The 21,009-nt window shown below is 43.4% G+C and overlaps 1 pseudogene; it reads left to right on the forward strand.

Moving 5' to 3' along the window:
* Positions 1-1,888: 1,888 nt before the first annotated feature.
* On the forward strand, positions 1,889-2,737 carry LOC142426564 (GTP-binding protein GEM pseudogene; annotated as a pseudogene).
* The last annotated feature ends 18,272 nt before the right edge of the window (positions 2,738-21,009 follow it).

A 21,009-nucleotide genomic window follows, 5' to 3' on the forward strand; every position in this document is an offset into this window, starting at 1 on the left:
TGGTAAGGTGTGATCGAGGGCAGTGTAACCAAGAAGAATTACTGAAATCCAAATGAAGGCTGAACATGATAGTGGGACAAGAGGAAATTAAAAGGAAATAGAAGAAAGAACTAGGAGGCAAAGAACATTCCTAAAGGTCCAAATAAAGGCATGTACATACATATATTTGTATATGAGGATGGGGAAAGAGGTCTATGTGCCTATATTTATCTTTAGTATTAAGGTAACAGATGGACATTGGGCCTCCACTCAAGTACTCCCTCAATGCAAGAACACTTTGTTCTATTAAACTGGAATTCTATGATGCTCACTTTCCCAACACGATCATTGAAAACAAAGCAGGTGCATAAGCAAATGTGGTGAAGAAAGCTGATGGAGCCTGGCTAGCAAAAGATATGGTATCTAGGGTCTTAATGGCTTGAAGGTAAACAAGCAGCCATCTAGCTAAGAAGCAACATAGCCCACATAGAAGAAGCACACCAGCCTATGTGATCACAAGGTGTCGAACGGATCAGGTATTAGGCATCAAAGACAAAAAATCAAATCATTGTGAATGATGGGAAACACAGATTGGGGACCCAAGACCCATCTGTAGGCAACTGGATATCCCTTTACAGAAGGTTCGCGGGGAGGAGATGAGCCAGTCAGGGTGCAGTGTAACAACAATGAAACATACAACTTTCTTCTAATTCCTAAATGCTTCTTCACACACACACCCCACTCCGACTATCATGATCCCAATTCTACCTTACAAATCCGGCTAGACCAGATCATGTACACTGGTACAGATAAGAACTGGAAACACAGGGAATCCAGGACAGATACCCTTCAGGACCAGTGGTGAGAGTGGTGATACAGGGAGGGTGGAGGGAAGGTGGGGTGGAAAGGGTGAACCAATTACAAGGATCTACATATAACCTCCTCCCTAGGGGATGGACAACAGAAAAGTGGGTGAAGAGAGATGTCGGACAGTGTAAGATATGACAAAATAATAATAATTTATAAATAATCAAGGGTTCATGAGAGAGGGGAGTGAGGGGAAAATGAGGAATTGATACCAAGGGCTCAAGTAGAAAGCAAATGTTTTGAGAATGATGATGGCAACAAATGTACAAATGGGCTTGATATGATGGGTGTATGTATGGATTGTGATAAGAGTTGTACGAGCCCCCAATAAAGTGATTAAATAAAAAAAGAAGGCAACATATTTTAATAAATACACAGCAGACTGTGCTAATAATAAAAAAAATACTCTGGCTTGGGACAGGCATACCTGAGTCCTCAAAGTGACAGCCTTGCTTTATAACTTTAAGTAGGTTTTCGGCACCATATTTGCCCACTTGCTTTAGTACATCTATCCATCATTCTACTAATCTATTGATCCATCTCATTTTTTAAAATGCATCCTAGGTGTGTGTGTGTGTGTGTGATCACCCCATTAACTTCCCACCACTCCCTGATCTTCGTAGGATAGGGTCACATGCATCATACTTATATTAATTTAAAGCTCCACAAGACAAGTGTCATCGCTGCTCCAAATGGGAGTGGAGGAAAAACTGATCAAACATTTGGAGAGATAGAGATGTAGAAGGATGAGAACCAGTGGATGCAGGGTCAGGGAGAGGATGGGCTAGAAAGTCCAGGGGGAAACAAAAGCTTTAATATCAAGAAAATGCAGTATATTACTTGGCTGGCTGACAAAGTTTATGTAGCCATATCAACATACACCCAGATTATTGATTTTCTTATAAACAGGTACAATGGAGCAGAGCACAGGCAGGGTGGGCGCCACCCCAGCGCACTCTGGGATCGCGGATCCCGGCGGGCGCGGACAGATGAACGGACACACGGACGCCCACTGGACCACCGGGCTGTGCAAGAGCCAGCGATGATTCTAACTAATGTCGCCCTGCGCCGCGGCCATGCGGGCCTGCAGCTCCAGCAGCAGCGCTGGAGTATCCCAGCCTATGGCAGGCATCTGATGAACCAGAAGGACACCTCCCCTGCCATTCTGCTGCCCCTGAGGACCCCTACCGCCGGAGCTGGTCCTCTCACTCCACCGACTCGGCCATCTCCTCAGAGTCTGGGGACACCTACTACAGGTGAACAGGGGGTGGGCAAGTCCTCTATGGCCAGCATCTTTGCTGGCGTGCACGACAGTGTGGACAGCGACGTCCTGGGAGAAGATACCTGTGAGCGAACCCTGGCCAAGAGAGCGCAACAACTATACTGCTGGACATGTGGGAAAATAAGGGAGAGTGCGTGGCTCCAAGACCACTGCGTGCAAGCTGGGGGTGCCTGCCTGATTGTCTACTCCATCACAGACGCGCCAGCATTGAGAAGGCGTCAGAGCTGCGCATCCAGCCCCGCAGGGCCCGGCAGACAGAGGACAGCCCTGTCATCTTGGTTGGCAACAAAAGTGACTTGGTGCGGTGCCGAGAAGTGTCTGTCTCAGAAGGGAGAGCGGGTGCTGTGGTGTTCGACGGCAAGTTCATGGAGACCTCGGCCGGCCGCTGTCCAGCACAACGTGAAGGAGTTGCTGGAAGGCATTGTGTGCCAGGCGCGCCTCCAGCGGGACAGCCAAGAGAAGCATAAGAGGAGGCTGGCCTACCAGAAAAGGAGGGAGGGCATCCCCAGGAAAGCCAGGCGCTTCTGGGGCAAGATTGTGGCCCCAAACAACAAGAATATGGCCTTCAAACTCAACTCCAAGTCCTGCCATGACCTCTCTGTGCGCTAGGTGCCCAGCTTTACGTCACCCTGATGTCCTCCTGGATGGACATCGCCGAAGGCTGTTGGGACCGATTCTCAATCCATATTAGATTGGATACTCATGTATGTTTAGATGTGGCTTACCCCATGGCAGTTGGGAATGACGGTGTTGGCCTCATGGACAACACGATGCATGAGAAATGAAAGATCCTTGTAAAAAGTCAGTATTTATTCACAGGAAAAGACTGGTCCTTGCTCCTTGAGCACCAGAGACTCATGAGAGGACCTGCCTGGAGTCCTCTCTCCTTTGGACAATCAAGAGAGGAAGGCACAAGAGAAGGTCTGGACAAAAATCTTCCCATTATGAGAACCCCCACCCCCCAACCCCAGTGTTCTGAGAGGCGTTTTTGAGGCCCGTGGGTCACACACACATATAGGAGACTTGTCAGGGGTTCAGTCATAGGCGAGCTTTCTACTTAGCGTGTATCCCCAGGGTGCCAGACTACAGAACTGAGCTCATCAGCTGATGACTAGTACCTTCGTAAACCTGTGACAAGAGATGATGGACCATGCTGGACACTAAAGCTGAGCACGCAGTTTGCGCTCCGGGGAATCCAGACATTTGCAGAACTGGGAACTGAGATATTGACAACAGACGGGTTCAAAGATTATAGCTTCACTTTCATGTCGTATAGTTTTGGTTCTTTTCTTAAATCCAGGAGAAGGTAAATGTGGCCAAATTCCATTAGAGGAATCACCTTTTATGTGTTTTTATTTTTTAAATCACCGAGCCATCAAAAACATTTTTTAATTGGAATTATTGATAACCTGAAGTGCACGATGCCGATTTTTAAAAATCGTGTCAGCTGTCTGAATTTTGATAAACACACAACATGAGCACTTTCATGTTTTGGGTTGATCCTTGTATGCCACAGCTCTGCTCAATCATTATTTTGAAAAATAGCCACCATTTTAATATTTGATAAAGAATATTTATGAACATATTTCTTGATAGGAAAAATTGTCTATTTTACTACCATTTCTATATTTTTTCAGAATATACAAGTTTATATCTATATGTCTTATAATGAAAGAAATAAAATATTTGAGGAAAAACAAAAAACAAAACAGATATAACCGTTTTAGAAGGATGTAAGGCAGTGCAAGGAATCGGAAGCCTTCCTAGGTCTTATCTGTAGAGTTGCCGAAGCAAGAAACAGCAGCTAATGGGAATGTGAAAGCAATCAGTGGCAGGGTGAGGATTTGGAGGTGATGTCAAAGGGAGGGTAGAGCATGACCCCACAAAGGAAGCCTCACTGTCCTTTGCCAAGAGCTTCCAGAAAATTCAAGACCTCACTGTCGTTGGGTCAGTCTAGCTCAGAGCAACCCCATAGGACAAAGGAGAAGGGCCCCTGAAGGTTTCGGAGGCTGCATATGTTGAGGGAGCAGATAGCCTCATTTTCTGCCCGTGGAGTGGTCGATGGTTTCAAACTGCTGACTGTGAGGTTAATAGATGAATTCATAACTCATTGAGCCACCAGGGCTCTGGGCCTGAAAAATGGATCTATAAATAGTGTGCGTGTTTTGCAAAAGCTCCCTATCACAGACCTTCGACGGCTTCAACAGCAGGTTGAGACTTGCCTATTTGTATAACGGGGATTTTCTTTGAGGTCAGCGTGATCATATGTATTAAGGATGAAGCCGGATCAGGTCAGGGATTAGGAATTAACTGGTGGGGCAGCGTTTCACCCAAATGCAAACCTATTTACTGTATGTAAAAGCAAAACATTTCTTTGAGGATGCAGGGGACTCCCCTGTGTCACTGTGCAGTGCATCCTTGGGGAGAGAGAGACCTGGAGCACAGAGCCCTTCCATTTGCTTGGACGAGGCAATGCGAACAGCACGAGTGTTAATTAGTTAGGGGTTTGCTGGCTATGCCAAGGCCACAGAGGGGATGTTATCACTCTTCCCTACAGCTCTTCATCACCTGCGCCTCCCAGAGAACGACCACTTCACATAATGAGCCATCTGAAGTCCCCGGTGATGGTGACTGAACAAAGGAAGTTTGCGGACGCTCAGAGGAAGTCTCAGACACAGTGCTGCTGCTGTTTCAGAAAGCCCAATGCGGGCCACAGGGAGCTCAGCCTTCTGGGAAGGGCTGTGGGGAAGGGGCTATGAGGAGCCAGAGTTGGGGGCTGAGAGGGAACTCTGTGACTGCCCATCAGACTGAATTTAAGGCCATCGAAGTCACCAAGTGTCCATATGCGGGTGTAGTCTGGCATCCCTCTTATCGGTGATTCGATGAGGAATTGTCACAGAGTGAAGCCACTCAAGACCCATAAACCACTACGTGAGCAATGGAGCTAAATTACAGTGGAGGGAAAAGAGGGAGGGTGGAAGTGTGGGGGAGAACCATGTAAAAATCTCATGAATAAAAAGCACATCGATTCGGTAGGCTTTAGTTTTATTAAGACATTTTCCCTATTCTTTGTAGGCAGTAAAGTATACATATGCATGAGCAGTTTGATACATTTTTTTCACTCACCTCTTTCTAAAGATTCAAAACAGGAAGCCAAAAATGAGAGTAAAAGACAGGATGGGTGCGGCTGTATTCTGCTCAGTCACCCTCTAGTGACCGGGAGCTATGATGCTCTGGCACACACCTGATGGTGGAGTGAGATTGCGTCACCCTCGAATGATCTCCACTTCTGGAAGGTTCCATTAGCAATGTCTCTGGCAGGACCCCCAGCGAAGATACTTGCATGGTTGCAGCCAGAATCATCTGTTAAGGCCATGAAAGACTTCAAGTCCAGGCTGTCTAAGAAAAAGGTCTTGGAGCTACTAAACAAGAGCAAGCAAACAAACACGAACCACCAAACTCACTGCCATCGGTCTTTGCTGGATTTCAGCGATCCCTGTCTTTTTGGAAGACTCAGAATCTTGAGCCGACTGACATGAGCACTGTGTTGTTTAGATTCTTGGAAAGCCCAGACTAGGTTAACAAAATCCGTTTTCATGATCTATTGTTGTCTAACAATTTACTACAAGCTTAGCCACTTAAAACAACATACACTTATTGTCACACAAACCTGCGGATTATAAACCGGGACGTGGCTTAACTGGGTCTTCTGTTTATGGGTTTCTTATGATGCTGCAATCAAGATGTTGACTGGAGCTGTGGTCTCATTTCAAGGCTGGACTATGGAAGGATCTGCTTCCAAGTAGGTGGCTGCCAAGGTGGTTCTTGGCAGAATTCTGTTCCTTGTAGCTGTTCAACTTCAGCCTTCTTCTTCTTCTTGTTCTTCTTTTTTATTTTATTTTTTTTTTATGACTGTGGGTTAGGGGCTGCCGTCCTAGGGGGTTGTGGGCTGGAGGTTAACCCTGCATTGGGCATCCATAACATGACTGCTTGCTTGAACTAAGTGAACAGGAGGGAGAAAATGCTAGCAAGAGAGATAGAATAATCTCACATAATGAAATAACGGAAATATCATACCATCACTTGGTTCATCTTGTAATAGCGAGAAGCAAGTCACAAGGTGTGCCCATAACCAAGGGACCGGATTGCAAAGTGTAACTAACAGGAGTTAAAAGCTGTCTTCGAACCTGTCTGCGGTGTCTACGCCTGGCCCTCAATGATTCATCCTTCCTTTATGTTTCTTCTTACAAGCAAAGTGCATCCCTTAGCTTCCAAGATCTCTGAGAGCTGCTTCTGAGAGGCCAGACTTTTCACCATCTAAATCAGTTCCTTGTGCACATGGCTCTTCATGTGTCGTCTCTTGAGATCTACCGAGTTTTGAAACGATGGAAGTCAATACTGGCAACCGCCCCTTTCCACAGCATACAATCGTGCAACAGGCCAAGGAGGCTAGCTAACGCGCCTCCATTCCGCTGCAGGCAACGGGAGCTACTAAGATGTCCTAGAAACAGTTTGGGCTTAGCTTTTGGTTCTGCCTCTGAGACTCTTGGGCACCTTGCTCTACCTGGGAGTCATCCATCTCTCTCATGAACGTACAGCGGAGGAGCTTTAGCCACCTGTGTCTGGTCAACAGAATCTTAGTAGTCCAACTAGCTTTATACTTTCAGCTCAAGCTGGTAATATTTTTGGTGAAATAACTTTCTCTCATCGCTTCTCGGCCTTTTGGCTAAGATCAAGTGTAGAAATAACTTTCTCCCAATGTGTGGGACGTTCATAGATTTATTTGGGAGACTAGCCTCCCCCACAATCACATGGGTCCAAAGAGGTGGTTGTGTAATTGAGGGGTAAGTTAAAGAGATAAGACAAAACATGCAAAGGCTCACCTTGTCCATGCTTAACTGGAACCAGAATGAGACTGTACTTTAGTCTCTCACAGACTTATATAATCTCGGGCAAGTAAGCCATGTTAAGATCATACATAACAGGAAGAGGTTGTATTGAAAAGCATACATGTAGCAAGAAGGGGGTGCGATAGGAGTATACATTCAATAGGAAGGGGTTGTACTAGGGGCATACGTGTGACAGGAAGGTACATTGGGATCAAGATGGGCAGGCTCTAGAGCAGTAGTTCTCAACCTGTGGGTCACGACCCCTTTGGGGGGTTGAACTGCCCTTTCACAGGGGTCCCTTAATTCATAACAGTAGCAAAATTACAGTTATGAAGTAGCACCAAAAATAATGTTATGGTTGGGGTGGGGGGTCACCACAACATGAGGAACTGTATGAAAGGGTCACAGCATGAGGAAGCTTGAGAACCACTGCTCTAGGGTCAAGATGGCAGCCTAACCTTGGTCTTCCCTGAGTTGGCTTGACCTTAGGTTCTTTGAATTCTTCTCCAGGGGAACAATATATGATCCTTATCAAAAAGGAGTGGACCCGATTGCTTTTGATGGCAGACAACCTGCGGCAGATAACCTTCAAGCATACATAGTAGCAGCTATGTGTCTGCAAGTAGCACCTTAAATTGGCAGTATTATGGGGGGACATCGTGGGGGATAATTTTACTTAGGAGAATGTGAGTGGGCCGCATTTCCAACCCGCGAACATGACTTTTCCCTCCATGGGAACCCCAGCCTCCCAACCTCCTTAGCAGATAAATGGTGAGAGTTTGTCCAACTACGCTCTTCCTGGTTTCCAGTTTCTCACAGATTTCACTGGGATCCACGTCATCCCTCAGTAGAGTTCAGCGAAGCCCCCTCTAACTTGGACTCCTGATCAGATGGCGGAGGCCCAGAGCGGCTTTGATTTCAAGTGCTTCCCTGATTTCCTTGAAAGGATCTGGGAGGCACGCGCTGCATGTCCTAAAAGGGCCCTTTGTGTGACTCACTACACTGCTCTAATTCTTTGATCTTTCTCGAGATTTTAACAAAAGGTGATATAGTCACAATCTTGCCTTTTTCTCCTTGTCATGTTTTCCTGACTGCACCAGGAACCCATTTCTTAATTTTAGTGTTGTTTTTTGGATCATCCGAGAGGATAAATCTTTTCAAAAATAATTAAGATGTGATTTGTGATTTAACACTTTCTCAGTTTCTTTCTCTCATCCTCTCCTCCCAGTTTACAGCACACAATAAGAAGAAACCAGGCAGACCCTTCTTCACTTTGACTGGAATCTCTAGCTAAACAGCCAAGTTCATTATTGACATGGTCTGCCTTCCGTATAATTGCCGCAGACAACTTTGCGAAGCGTTCTGCCTTTCCATAGCAAACCGCTCCCACCGCCCCCCTTTCTCCAATTTCCAAGAATGTACTCCTGGGGATTTAGCCTTTTTCAATCATGCCTCTCAAAATTCTTCCAACCTCTGCTTGGTTCCAAAACTACTCGCTCATGTTTCTGCATTGTTCCAGCAGGATCCCACTTTCAGTGACGATAGACTTGGGTAAACTTTGACACCCTCAGTGTGGCGCGAAGCTCGCCAGGCTCTCAGCAGGGTGTTCCACTTAAGAACACATATTTGATGATAGTTTTATTCGGGGAAAGGATATGACCTCCATTCCTGTTGTCCCATCCTCATGGACAGATTTATTTTCTTTGCACACGTATTGGTTTTGTGAAGTTCCCTCTCTCTCTGCTGAGCTGGTAGGGAAAATTCCCTTGTAGGAAAGACATTGGGTAGGAATCCTGGGTGTGGAATTTCTGGGAAATATCTAGGAGGACTTCACGGAATGAGGATGGCTTAGGGGGTATTACAAATAAGATATGGAAAGACAGGTTTGTACTCTGTGATCCCTGACTCATCCGAACACGTGTGGATTTCCCAGCAGGCCCTTGGACTGTTGCCTGTATGTTTCCTCCAGCAGTTTGACCTTTAAGCAAGATGAGCAGTCTCTCATGGCTGCTCCCTGGGGTGGCAGTCAGGCACACTAACATCCTAACAGGATGTGCACGCTCCAGGCCATAAAGCCCTCCTGGCAACTCGGATCTGGTTCTAACAAGCCCAGATGGCAGTCTGCCACCATGACCTACGCCTGCTCTTGGGAAGATGGACTGCAGGTGAGTCTTGTGACTCCATCACACAGCTCAGGAGTGCTGTTGACATCCATGTTTGCTCCCTAGAATGTTTCTTTACAGCAAATAACAGAATGACAGTGCTACCCTTAGGATCATGCCTGTCTCACTTGGTATGCTCATATGAGTCTAATTCAGCATGATATCATGAATGCCACAGGCATGTCCTTACATCTCAGCTAGCCAGTGAAGGATTGCTACTTCACAAGTGAGGAGCACCCTTAGAGGTGCCCCCATTTCATCTAGGTCCCTTAGTTTTAGTCAGAACCTTGTTATCCCCAGTTATGCAAATATGTTCTCATTCGCTTTTGAAAGATTCATTTTTACTCCATTGTCAATTAGGAAGGTTCCCTCGGGTCATGGGTGGCTCCGCTTTGTAATTACCCCTGAGAGCCTTTGTCCAACTTCCCCATCAGTTTTAATTAAAATTCATGATCTGTTTCCCTTTTTAGAGGGGATAGGAGACAGGGCTCGCAGGGACAGGGTCATGTGGGTAACAATAATTTTAGTTGATGTGAGAAACAGGCAGTCTTAGAGTCTCTTGCTAACAAAAAAGGTAGAAAAATGATTCTTAGTTTATTAACTCTTCAGGTGGAGATTCCCGTTCAGGTTAAGTATAGGGCATTATTAAGGGTCGTCATGCCTGGAGTGTGACTCGCCTAGAGCCAGTGGATTGGGAAAGCAGGTCGTTTCTTCAGCGTTGCCCTTCTGTTCCCAAGAGCAGCCTGGCCTTCTTTCTTGTTCTACGTCCTAGAATGTAGGCGATATGGCAGAGATGTGAGACGCTGTTTGCCATATAACAACTCTGAAAAGATCATCTACTCTTCCCATGCTGCTTCATGAGAGAGAAGTGGGCCCAGAGAAGCTCTTTGGATCTGGTGTCACGGGATCAGAATAACTATTGCAAGACCTTGGAAATCAAAGAGGGTCAAGGCAGGGGCTAGAAGCTGTCTGGGCCCCATGCACACCAGGCATGAGGCTGAAGGAGGAGCAAAGCCCGGTCGATATGAAGAGTTTAATTCTCTTTTGTAAGATGAGTCTGTGCTGTCTTGGGTGAAAAATGCATACTTGCCGGGGCAAGACTTGCTTACCCTTAGATGATGTATGGGAACCACAGCCATGGCAGTGGGAGCCTGATGCATTTAGGCACGGGCTTTGGAGGTTTCCAAGGGGAAAAGGGAGAGTCCCAGCCCTCTTAGCCAGACATAATGAGAAATGCCAAAGGGGGTTGTGGTTAGCAGGGTAGAAGGAAATGGAAAGGGAAGTTTCTGATAATGGTGATAGACCAAGTTGGGCATGGATAGTCATGAAGGATGTGATGGTAACGAGTGTCATTAAACTGTACCTAAAACTATTAAATTGACAACATATACTTTATTGCCAATTATAATCATTGACTTTTTTTTAAGAGTCAACTAACATTTATTGAATACCCAGACACAGTGCCAAGAACGCTCATGCTATATACATGGAAAGTACGTGTTTATGTTTTCAGATTACTAAAATTAGGCTTGCTCACATCAAATCCATAATGCATAGGAGAGACTTGTCAGAGTTCTAGTTCTAGGGCAATGTTCATTTGCTGTTGTTTGAGGTGTGAAACATTCTCATTTATGTTAGGTCCCATTTTAAGGAGACCTGGTGGTATAGTAGTTACGTGTTGCGCCGTGATCCTCAGAGACAGCTGTTCGAAACTACTGGCTACTCTGTGGGAGAAAGACAGGGCAGTTTGCTATTGTAAAGAGTTAGTCTCAGAAACTCACACGGGCAGTTCTACCTTGTTCTATAGCAGAGGTCTTCAAACTACAGTCCGTGGGCCACATGCGGCCCGTGGAGGACATTTATCTGGTCCGCCAGGTGTTTTTGGCCATTTGTTTTTTTACTTCAAAATAAGATATGTGCAGTGTGCATAGGAATTTGTTCATAGTTTTTTTTTCTGGTATGCAGGATGTATTTTCTTTTTCTATTTCCTAGTTCTTTTATTTTTATTTATTTTAATCATTTTATTAGGGGCTCATACAATTCTTATCACCATCCATACATATACATCAATTGTGTAAAGCACACCTGTACATTCATTGCCCTCATCATTCTCACATAGTTTTTTTTTTAAAATTATTGTGCAGCCCTCCAATGGTCTGAGGGACAGTGAACTGACCCCCTGTATAAAGATTTTGAGGACCCCTATTCTCTAGGGTCAGTATGAGTCAGCTGTGACTTGATGGGAGCGACTTTGTTTATTTGTTTTATCTTTTAATGTTTATCCTTTTGTTATTTTATTAAGTGACCCACGTGGAAGGCCAAGCCTGAGAGGCCCTCTGCTCATTCTCCTACGAATGTTATTATTTTAGCTTTCCCATTTAGGTTTTTAACCTAGTTTAAATTTGCTTTGGCGTATGATGTGAGGCATGGATTCTATTTAATTTTTCTGCATGAGATAATCCAAATTTCCCAGCACCAATAATGAAAGAAACTCTAATTTTCCCATTGACTGGATATAGCACCTTGTAAAAAAATCAGCAGACCATAGAAATGTGGGTTTATTTATGGATCTTTTATTCTATTCCATTGATTTATGTGTCTGTTGTTATACCAGTGCCAGGCTGTTTGGGTGATGGTCGCTGTATAGTATGCTTTGTAATCAGGAAGTGTGTGCTGTTTTAATGTAGTTGAGTTCTCTTGTATTTCCGTCAGGAGTCTTGGTGGTATAGGGGTTGTGCTTTGGGCTGCGATCCACAAGGTCAGCAGTTTGAAACCACCAGGTGCTCCATGGAAGAAAGACGGGCCTTCTAGTCTCACAAAGACTTACAGGCTCAGAAACTCACAGGGACAGCTGCACCCTGTCCCATGTGGTTGCTGTGAGTGAGTGTGAGTTTTGTTACTACATATAAGGTTGAAGATTGATTTTCCAATTTTTGGGAGCAAGGATTGTGTTGAATCTGTAGATTCCTTTGGGTAGTATTTGATGTCTTAACAATATTAAGGACACTAATTCATAAGCATGAAAGATTTTCCCCATTTATTTAAGCCCTCTTTAATCCCTTTCAGCAGTGCTTTAGAGTTTTCACTGTACTAAGGGGGCTTCAAAGAGTTCATTGAAAATTTCCATTATGTTTTAATTCCATTCCCCACGAACTTCTTGAAGACCCCTGGCATGAATCCTTTCCATTCCTGGTTAGATTTACTCTCTGAGATGCTATGATACATGGAATTGTTTCCATAATTAACCTGTCAGATTTCCCCCGCTGATGGATAGAAAGGAGAGGAGTTGGGCTGTAGCTTATTTGGTATTATTTTCCAGTCTGGATTCCCTACCTCTCTATAGGACAAAATCAGTGGGAAACAAACAACCAACAGACGCAGCCATTGAGTCCATTCTGGCGCACAGTGATCCTAGAGGACAGGATAGAACTCCCTGTGGATGTCCAAGACTGTGGTTGTTGATAGAAGTAGAAAGCCACATCTTTCACCTATAGAGGAGCTGCTGGTGGATTTGAAACACTGACTTTGTGATTGGCAGCCCGCTTGGAGCCACTACACGGCAAGGGTTCCTTAACTGAAAACAGCCAAACTACTACCCTGGCCTGATATAGATTGTAGCTTGGCTACTGATTGGAAGGTCAGAAATTCAAGTCCACCCAAAGGTGCCTCAGATGAAAGAACTTGGCTATTTCCTTCTGAAAAACTAGCCATTGAGAACTCGGTGGGATATTCACATGGGGTCACCATGAGTTGAAATTGATTTGAGGCAACTTCTGAATCGCCATTGGTTGATCTGGAGGAAAAAATATCCACTATCCATTCCTAGTTAGTCATAATGATCAAAACTGAGATAGTTTATTGTGCCAACCTTGCCAATAAACACAGGTGGGGTTAATTGAAGGGCAGAGAGATAAGTGGTTTGGTGAGCCTCGCCTTTCAAGTTTTTGGGTCTCTTGCTTTCTGATGGTCGGACCAGGGTGCATCTGCCTTTGCCAGTTCCCTGATTCAGCTGGCAAGGCTCACTTCCTGTAAGACATCCTTGAAGAGAAGCCACCTGGATGTACCCTGGTGCAGCCCTGGGTGCTGGAGCACCTGTGTGGAGACCCCTGACAGCACTTAGATGCTTACACGTTCACTGATTTGACTTTCCTTCTGCAGTCGGTGTCATTGTGTGTGTTTTGTGAGATGGAGGAGGACTTTGTGGATTGGTGTCGGACATATGGGCTGATGTTGGACTTGTGGGCTTGGGCAGCACTGGGTTGGGATGTTTTCTTAATGTACACCTACCCTTTATATACAACTCTCTCATATATATGAATTTCTGTGGATTTGTTTCTCTAATGTACCCAGACCAACATAAAAACCCAAACCAAACTCAACCGCCATTGAGTCAATGCTGACTCATAGCAAATCTATAGGGCAGGGAAGAGCTAGCCCATGTGAGTTTCCGAGACTGTAACTCTTCATGGGAGTAGAAAGCTTCGTCTTTATCCCGCAGAGTGGCTGGTGGTTTTAAGCTGGTGACCTTGCAGGTAGTAGCCCAACTCGTAACCACTACACCACCAGGTTTCCTAGCTATAATGAAGAATCTATAATTTTTCTCCAGTGATATGCTCACAGCTGCTGGAGTAGGTTGTGGATCTGAATTCTAGCCAGGGACAATTTTGTGAAAACATTATTGAAATAGAACAACTTACTGAAGACAGGTTTTCGGAAGAGAGAGAGAGAGAGCAACCTGGTAGCCATGAAACCTGGGTTTCCATTTCAACAGTTCTATGAATTTATTGTGTAGTATATTTTTGAAGGACTTTTGACTACTCAGTATCTGAACCCTGCCTACAAAGCTTCATCTCCTAGCCACCATGTCTCTGGGCTTTAATCGAATATGTAACACAAGAGACATCCCTTCACTGCCCACTGGTTCCACGAAGGGCTTCAATGTCCAACGGAGGAGCCACAAACAAAGCTGCTCACTGTCACGGGTCTAGGCCATTCCTGCTCTGCTTATTCTCTGAGCCTGTTCTGCAGTCTGCCTATTTACTTGGTCGTAATCTGACATCCTTGCAATACATTTAATTCTCTTCAGCCAGCCAGAGTTGTTTTCTCTTGTTTGCACAACCGTGTAATTTTGTAAAAACCAACCTTTCTGCTGTTCCGTTTCACATTAATTTACTTGGGGTCCTAGAGTGAAAGATGGATAGCTAAAAGGATCAGAGGCCTGACCAAGAGGTTAGAGCACAAACATGCTGAGACTTCTCTCACGATCCGGAGGTGAAAGGCTAGGAGAAAAGAGCAGTCAGAACATATGGTCAATTATTCATGACGCACAGGTTGTAAAAGCAGATGACTGGAGACAACCAAGCAATAGGGGATTCCTAGAGCAAACTACGAGGAGCTCTGGTGGTGTAGTGGGCTTACGCACTGAGCTGCTAACCAGAAGGTTGGTGGTTCTAAACTACCAACTGCTCTGGAGAAAAAGATAAGGTTGTTTGCTCCCATAAAGATTTAAAGTCTCAGAAACTCAAAGAGCAGCTCTACTCTGTCCTATAAGGTTGCCATAAGTAGAAATCAACTTTGTGGGAGTGCATTTTGGAGAATACACCAAAGAATCCTAAATAAAGGTAGTAACATAGAATAAAAGGAAATCATTGAATAGATAAAACAAGACCTCTAGGTTATGAAGAAAGCAGCCCCCAATAAAATGATTAAAAAAGAAAAAAGCAGTAGTCAAAGAAATTATACAATATGCTTGTGTTTCCTAAGAGGGGAAATAAGATTTATCTTTATATTTCTATATATTGACCAAGTAAAACATTGCAAGTATAAATAATAAATTAATATAAACAGTTACCAGCAGGGTTTGGGGGTAAAAGAGGGAGATAGGAGTAGGGTAAAGGAAAGACTTTTAATATTTACTTGCTTTTTAAATATATATAAATACATGAAGGTAAGTAAAAAAATAAGTATTGCCACAAAGATGAAAATATCTAAATGTGAAGAAGAGCCTTGTGGTGTAGTGGTTACATTTTGGGTTACTAACAGTAAGATCAACAGTTCAAAACCACCAGCAGCTCCTTGGGAGGAAGACAAACTTTTCTACTCCCATGGAGAGTTACAGTCTCCACATGCCGGGACACAAGCCAAGTCTGAGTGAATTCAAGCCTACAGAGGTCACTCAGGCTTTTCCCTTATCACTCTGCCATAAAGCTGGAAACCCACCAAGAAAGATGAAAACAAAACAAACAAACAACAACAACAAAACAAGAGCAAACACTTGGAGGATGAATACATTTCTTCTTGAAAAGGAGTGTTTACAGCGGCCATCTAGCTAAGAAGGATCAAAGCCCACATAGAAGAAGCACACCAGCCTGTGCAATCATGAGGTGTCGAAGGGATCAGGTATCAGGCATCATCAGAACAAGAAATCATATCATAGTGAATGAGAGGGGGAGTGCGGAATGGGGACCGAAAGTCCATTTGTAGGCCACTGGACATCCCCTTACAGAAGAGTCTTGGGGAGGAGATGAGCCAGTCAGGGTGTGATGCAGCAACAGTGAAACATACAACTTTCCTCTAGTTCCTAGGTGTTTCCTCCTCCCCCACTATCATGATCCCAATTCTACCTTGCAAGTCTGGCTAGACCAGAGGATGTACACTGGTACAGATAGGAACTGGAAACACAGGGAATCCAGGGCAGAAGATCCCTTCAGGACCAGTGGTATGAGTGGCAATACTGGGAGAGTGGAGAGAAGGTGGGCTGGAAAGTGGGAACCGATTACAAGGATCTACATGTGACCTCGTCCCTGGGGGACAGACAACAGAAAAGTGGGTGAAGGGAGATGTCGGACTGGGCAAGATATGACAAAATAATAATTTATACATTATCAAGGGTTCATGAGGGAGGGGGGAGCGGGGATGGAGGGGAACAAATGAGGACCTTAGGTGGAGAGCAAATGCTTTGAGAATGATGAAGGCAATTAATGTACAAATGTGCTTTACATAATTGATGTGATAAGAATTGTATGAGCCCCTAATTATGGATTGTGATAAGAATTGTATGGATTGTGATAAGAATTGTATGAGCCCCTAATAAAATGATTTAAAAAAACAAAAACAAACAAGAAAATCACCAAAAATCAAGTTGTCTGTACACTTTCATTCAAATCACACAAAAAGTTTTTAAAAGAGAAATCACAGCCAAGAAATCTAAAGGGGGAGAGTTTCACTCTGCCACATGAGGTTGGTTTCTATGGGTGGGAAAGAGGCTGGGGATGGGGGAGAGCTTAAGTCCTATGACTGTTCTCTCCCTCTCTCTCTTGGAAATAATATGAGTAAGGCGAAAAGTATTGCTACAAAAGTTTCAGTTCGCATATGCACAGGTTTGTTCCAAACAAAACATTTGTAAGCATATCTCTGTGGTCACTGGATACCTGCAAACATGCTCTTTCAGTAAATACACTTTTCATAGTCCTTAGGGTATATAATTTTACTCAATGGAACATCTTCCAATATCATTGGCACTTTGCAACAAGTATACAAGAATGTTGCCCACATAAAATAAGTTTTTAGATGGATCAAATGTTTACAGGAAGATCAAGAAGATCTCACAGAGGAGTCAAGAGACAAAAGACCATGAACCTCAACATACAAAGAAACTGGCTGTGGTAGTTACATAATTTTATTAAACTTGTGAAATAGGTTATAGGGGTGGAGTCTAGCCTGTCAATCAAGTCACAGCCTGATTGATGCTTCCTTGTGGGTGTGGCCTTCTCTTGAGGATTATGGGAGTTTTCCTCTCTTGCTTCCTGGAGGCAGGACCTATTCTCTCTCTGCTTCACATTCCTGTTGACAAGTCACATAGAGCCATGCTGATACAGCCAGAGTGCTGGAGCAGGAGGAGCAATGTAGAGACAGCTGAAATGCTTCCACAACTGCATCACAAGACTTTCCACCCACTGGCCTGTGGTTTTCCTTCATTTGGCATCCTTGCATGGCTGCGTGAGTCTAAAAAGGAATTTATGGACTAGTATTGGATATTTAGCGCTCACTTACACACATGAGTGTCAATGAATTTGTTTCTCTAGTCAATCTGGACTAACACACTGGCATCCAAAAACTGGTGGAAGAAGCTCTTGGAATTACCACTGTGTGATAGCTACTGAAGTTGGGGTCTCACATGCTTGACATTTTCCATTTTAAGTCACTCTCTGGGCCTCAGCTAGCTTTAGGCTGTGCAGGCGCCACAAGCATTGCAGGAAGATCAGAAAGCTCAAAGAGCTGATGTTTCCATAAGTCTTTCGGGCACAATTGAAGCGAATGACGGCAATTTTAGGGGGGTGAGTCCTAACTGGGGACAAGTCTTAGATTTATCCAGAGGTCAAATCTAATCAAAACTGTGGTTTTGATTTCCAAAGAAGCCTGCTGGCGCGTTCACAGTCAAGGAGAAAGACCAGCTCAGAAGTTTATGGTGACTGGGTTTTAGGATTCAGAATGGGTATTCTTGATAGATTTTTCTCAAAGGACACCGGAAAATTATAGGGATTTATCAAGAAGAAGTTTTAAGAAAATAGAAAATGGCATTGGTGAGGGGGAAACCCCCAAGAAACAGGAAGGTTGTAGTATTAGCTTTACTATAGATACAGTTTTGGTCAAAAATGATACTGAATGCAAGAAATGAATTAGATGCAAATAAAAGATTTCTATCTTGGTGTCATCTAAGGTCAGTCCTTCTTTATTATTATTTTTTAATAATTTTGGGGCATATCCTTCATGTATCATACAATGTAATCTTCAATCACATTACGAAGAGTTGTGCAATCCTCACCACAGTCGATTTCGGAATATTTTCTTCTTTCTGGTACTCATTGTGGTTAGCTCTCCCTTTCTCCAATCCTCCCCGGGTAATCAGAAGTCCAGTTACTGTCTCTATACTCAATTTCCCATAAAGAACACTATGCAAAACACAAGCATGAAGTCAGCAGACACACACACACATACACACAAACCCTACAACAATGACTAGACAACATAATAAAAAAGAAAGCAGAACCATTAAAAATCGAACAACTCTAAGATGGGAAAAGGGAGATCAACTAACAATGTATTGGACTTTAACCTAACTACATCCGCCAAAACCTATTTTACAGTGCTTTGACTGGTTACAAGGAAGGCGAGTCCCATCCCTGGTCTATGTCAGAGGGAATGAGCGGGAGGCTCAATCCATGTGGGAACGCAAATGGATCTGGGCCCACTTCCACTGTTATGCACAGCCTTCTGCAAACCAGGTGTTCACAAGCTGTATTTGAAGGCAGTGGCCCTCAACATGTGACATGTGGACTGCGAGACCCTTTCAGGAGACTACATGAACTCTTTTCACAATAGCATGGCAATCGTACCGGTATTGACTTTTTAAAATTATATTGATATTTATACTAATTGTGTAGAAGAAATTGAGGGTAAAAGAGCTTGTGCTTTCTGCGTGAGTTAAGACAGTGAAGTGATAAGATAGGTATTGTAATTTCACAACCACATTCTCAGTGAAAAAAAAAGCACTGAAAAAACGCAATTTGCTGCCATTGGAAAAAAACAAAAGCTATTCTGAAATTGATTGTGGTGATGATTGCACAGCTTTTTAATATGTTTAAACTATTGAATTGCATAATATGTGAATTATATGCCAATCAATCTGTTAAAATTACAATTAAAAATAAATTTAAAAGCTAGTTTCCCTTAAGAATGTCTTCATAAAACAATAAAACTTGCAGTTTCACTAACTTGTCATTTTGAATCATTTTAATACTCTGTGTTAATGAGGTGGGAAGGAAACAAAGCATTGTTGCTATCTCTGGATACAGGATGGTTGTCTTGAAGGAAAACATTGTTGCCATTGAGTTGAGGGGTAAATCTGCTGACTTCCTCTCCTTTGTTGCTGGGACACATTTGTTTTTTTACAAACCCTTGTGTGGAGGGCTGACTTTCAATAGATCTCAGCAAGGGAGCTGCTTTGCTACGTAGGAAACCCCGACCCAGAAGCAGGTCATCTACGAATGGTTTAGCACCAGGCTCCCCACACATTTTTTTAAACACAATTTTTATTTGAAAAAAAAAAAGACAATCTGTGATTCTTTGGAATGGACACTTGGCAGATATTTTCTAGAAAATGAACCAAGTGGACCTGTCACCTCAAGGAAAGTAACTGGCAGCATTTGCTGCCAATGATGAACTTTGAGCCTTCAAGGGAAAATCAGAATTTGGGAAAACTTGTATGCTTTACTATGAACTTGACAGTTTCCCAAACTTTAAAGAGTTCTGATAGCATGCTGTTAGTATTAATGAAGTTGATTTTTAATACTATATCAGGAAATGTATGACTATTTGGAAGATTTTCCCAAATCAACGAACTCATGTTTTCTAAATGACAAATACAATGTTACAAAGCCCTTATGTGCTTAACATCCATTCACAGGGCAAGACTGATCATGTGCTTTCATGTAACTGAGTTTGAAAATTCACCAATCTGCTTCAGAACTGTATTATAATCAACCTTTAAGAAAACTAGCATTTGTTGAGTTTGCCCTAGTATTCAAGAATACCCACAATTAACTGAAAAGGGCAGTAAAATATCATCTTATTTCCAATTGCATATCATTATGAGGCTGGGTTTTATTCATATCACTTTCACTAAAACAACTCCTACAATGGATTGAATATAGAAATATCTGAGAATTCAGATATTTTCTATATGCTGAACATTAAACAAGATTTGCAAAATATGTAAAACAGAGAAATTCCTCTCTGTTTTTTGGGTAGTGGAATATAGTTATTTTTAATATTAAATGTGTTATTTATGATACTATGTAGTGGCTTACTAATATTAAAAAATCAATTCACATATAGGCATTTGAGACACTCAGTTTTAATTGTGAATGTCGATACTAAAACTCACATCCATGAAATTGTCTTGGGAGTCCTTACTGATTTTTAAAAGAGTATAAAGGGTTTCTGAGACAAAAAGTTTGAGAACTACCATTCTAGAAATTTATACATTTATTTGAACTTACAACACTACTCCTGTGTGTTAGTTAGGGTTTCACGCCATAAATTTCAAAATTCTCATGTGAAGTGGAGCGCAGACAGAAAGATGGTGATTGAGCTGTTTCAGATGTGAAATATCACCCTTGGCCTCACCCTACTATCTTGTTCTCTATGAAACGAGGTTAACGATGTGAATCTTATGAGACCTGGACTAGGTAATGTATGTGAAGTGCATGGCATGATCTTTCTTGTCGCTCTCCACTGGTATTTTTCAAGCACGCATGTGCGTACGTTGGCGATGTGTCTGCGTGCGCTGTCCTCTGAGGGGGTTGCCTGCACCTTCCTCGGTGGCATTTTCAGTTCACAGCGTTCTTCCTCAGCGTCGAATGAGAGGTTCACCTTCAGAGTCTGTTTGGTAGTTTTCTATGTGGAGAACGAACTCAAATTCAAAAAGCAACCCCTGGCCCCTGCTGCTGCTTTTCTAAAAGACAACATGATGCAGCCTGCTACCGAGCGAGAACCGGGAACTCCAAATGACAGCTCATCACCGGAGAGCTAGCCCGGAACCCCGGGGAATGTGAGCGGCAAGTTCCTAAAAGGAGAGATCACCGCAAGCTTTTCATGCATTAAAAAACCCTTTTTCCCTCCACTTGACAAACAATTGCTAAAAACCATGGCTTTCCGACGGTTCCCCATTTTCCCTCTTGGAAATCCTTGGCTGTGATGCCTGAGACTTGGGAACAGATTGTGGGTCACTATTGTAACTAGAAACCAGATAGTGGAATTTGTGCTTGGC

Source organism: Tenrec ecaudatus, chromosome 14 (genome assembly GCF_050624435.1).
Source record: "Tenrec ecaudatus isolate mTenEca1 chromosome 14, mTenEca1.hap1, whole genome shotgun sequence".
Classification (NCBI taxonomy): Eukaryota; Metazoa; Chordata; class Mammalia; order Afrosoricida; family Tenrecidae; genus Tenrec; species Tenrec ecaudatus.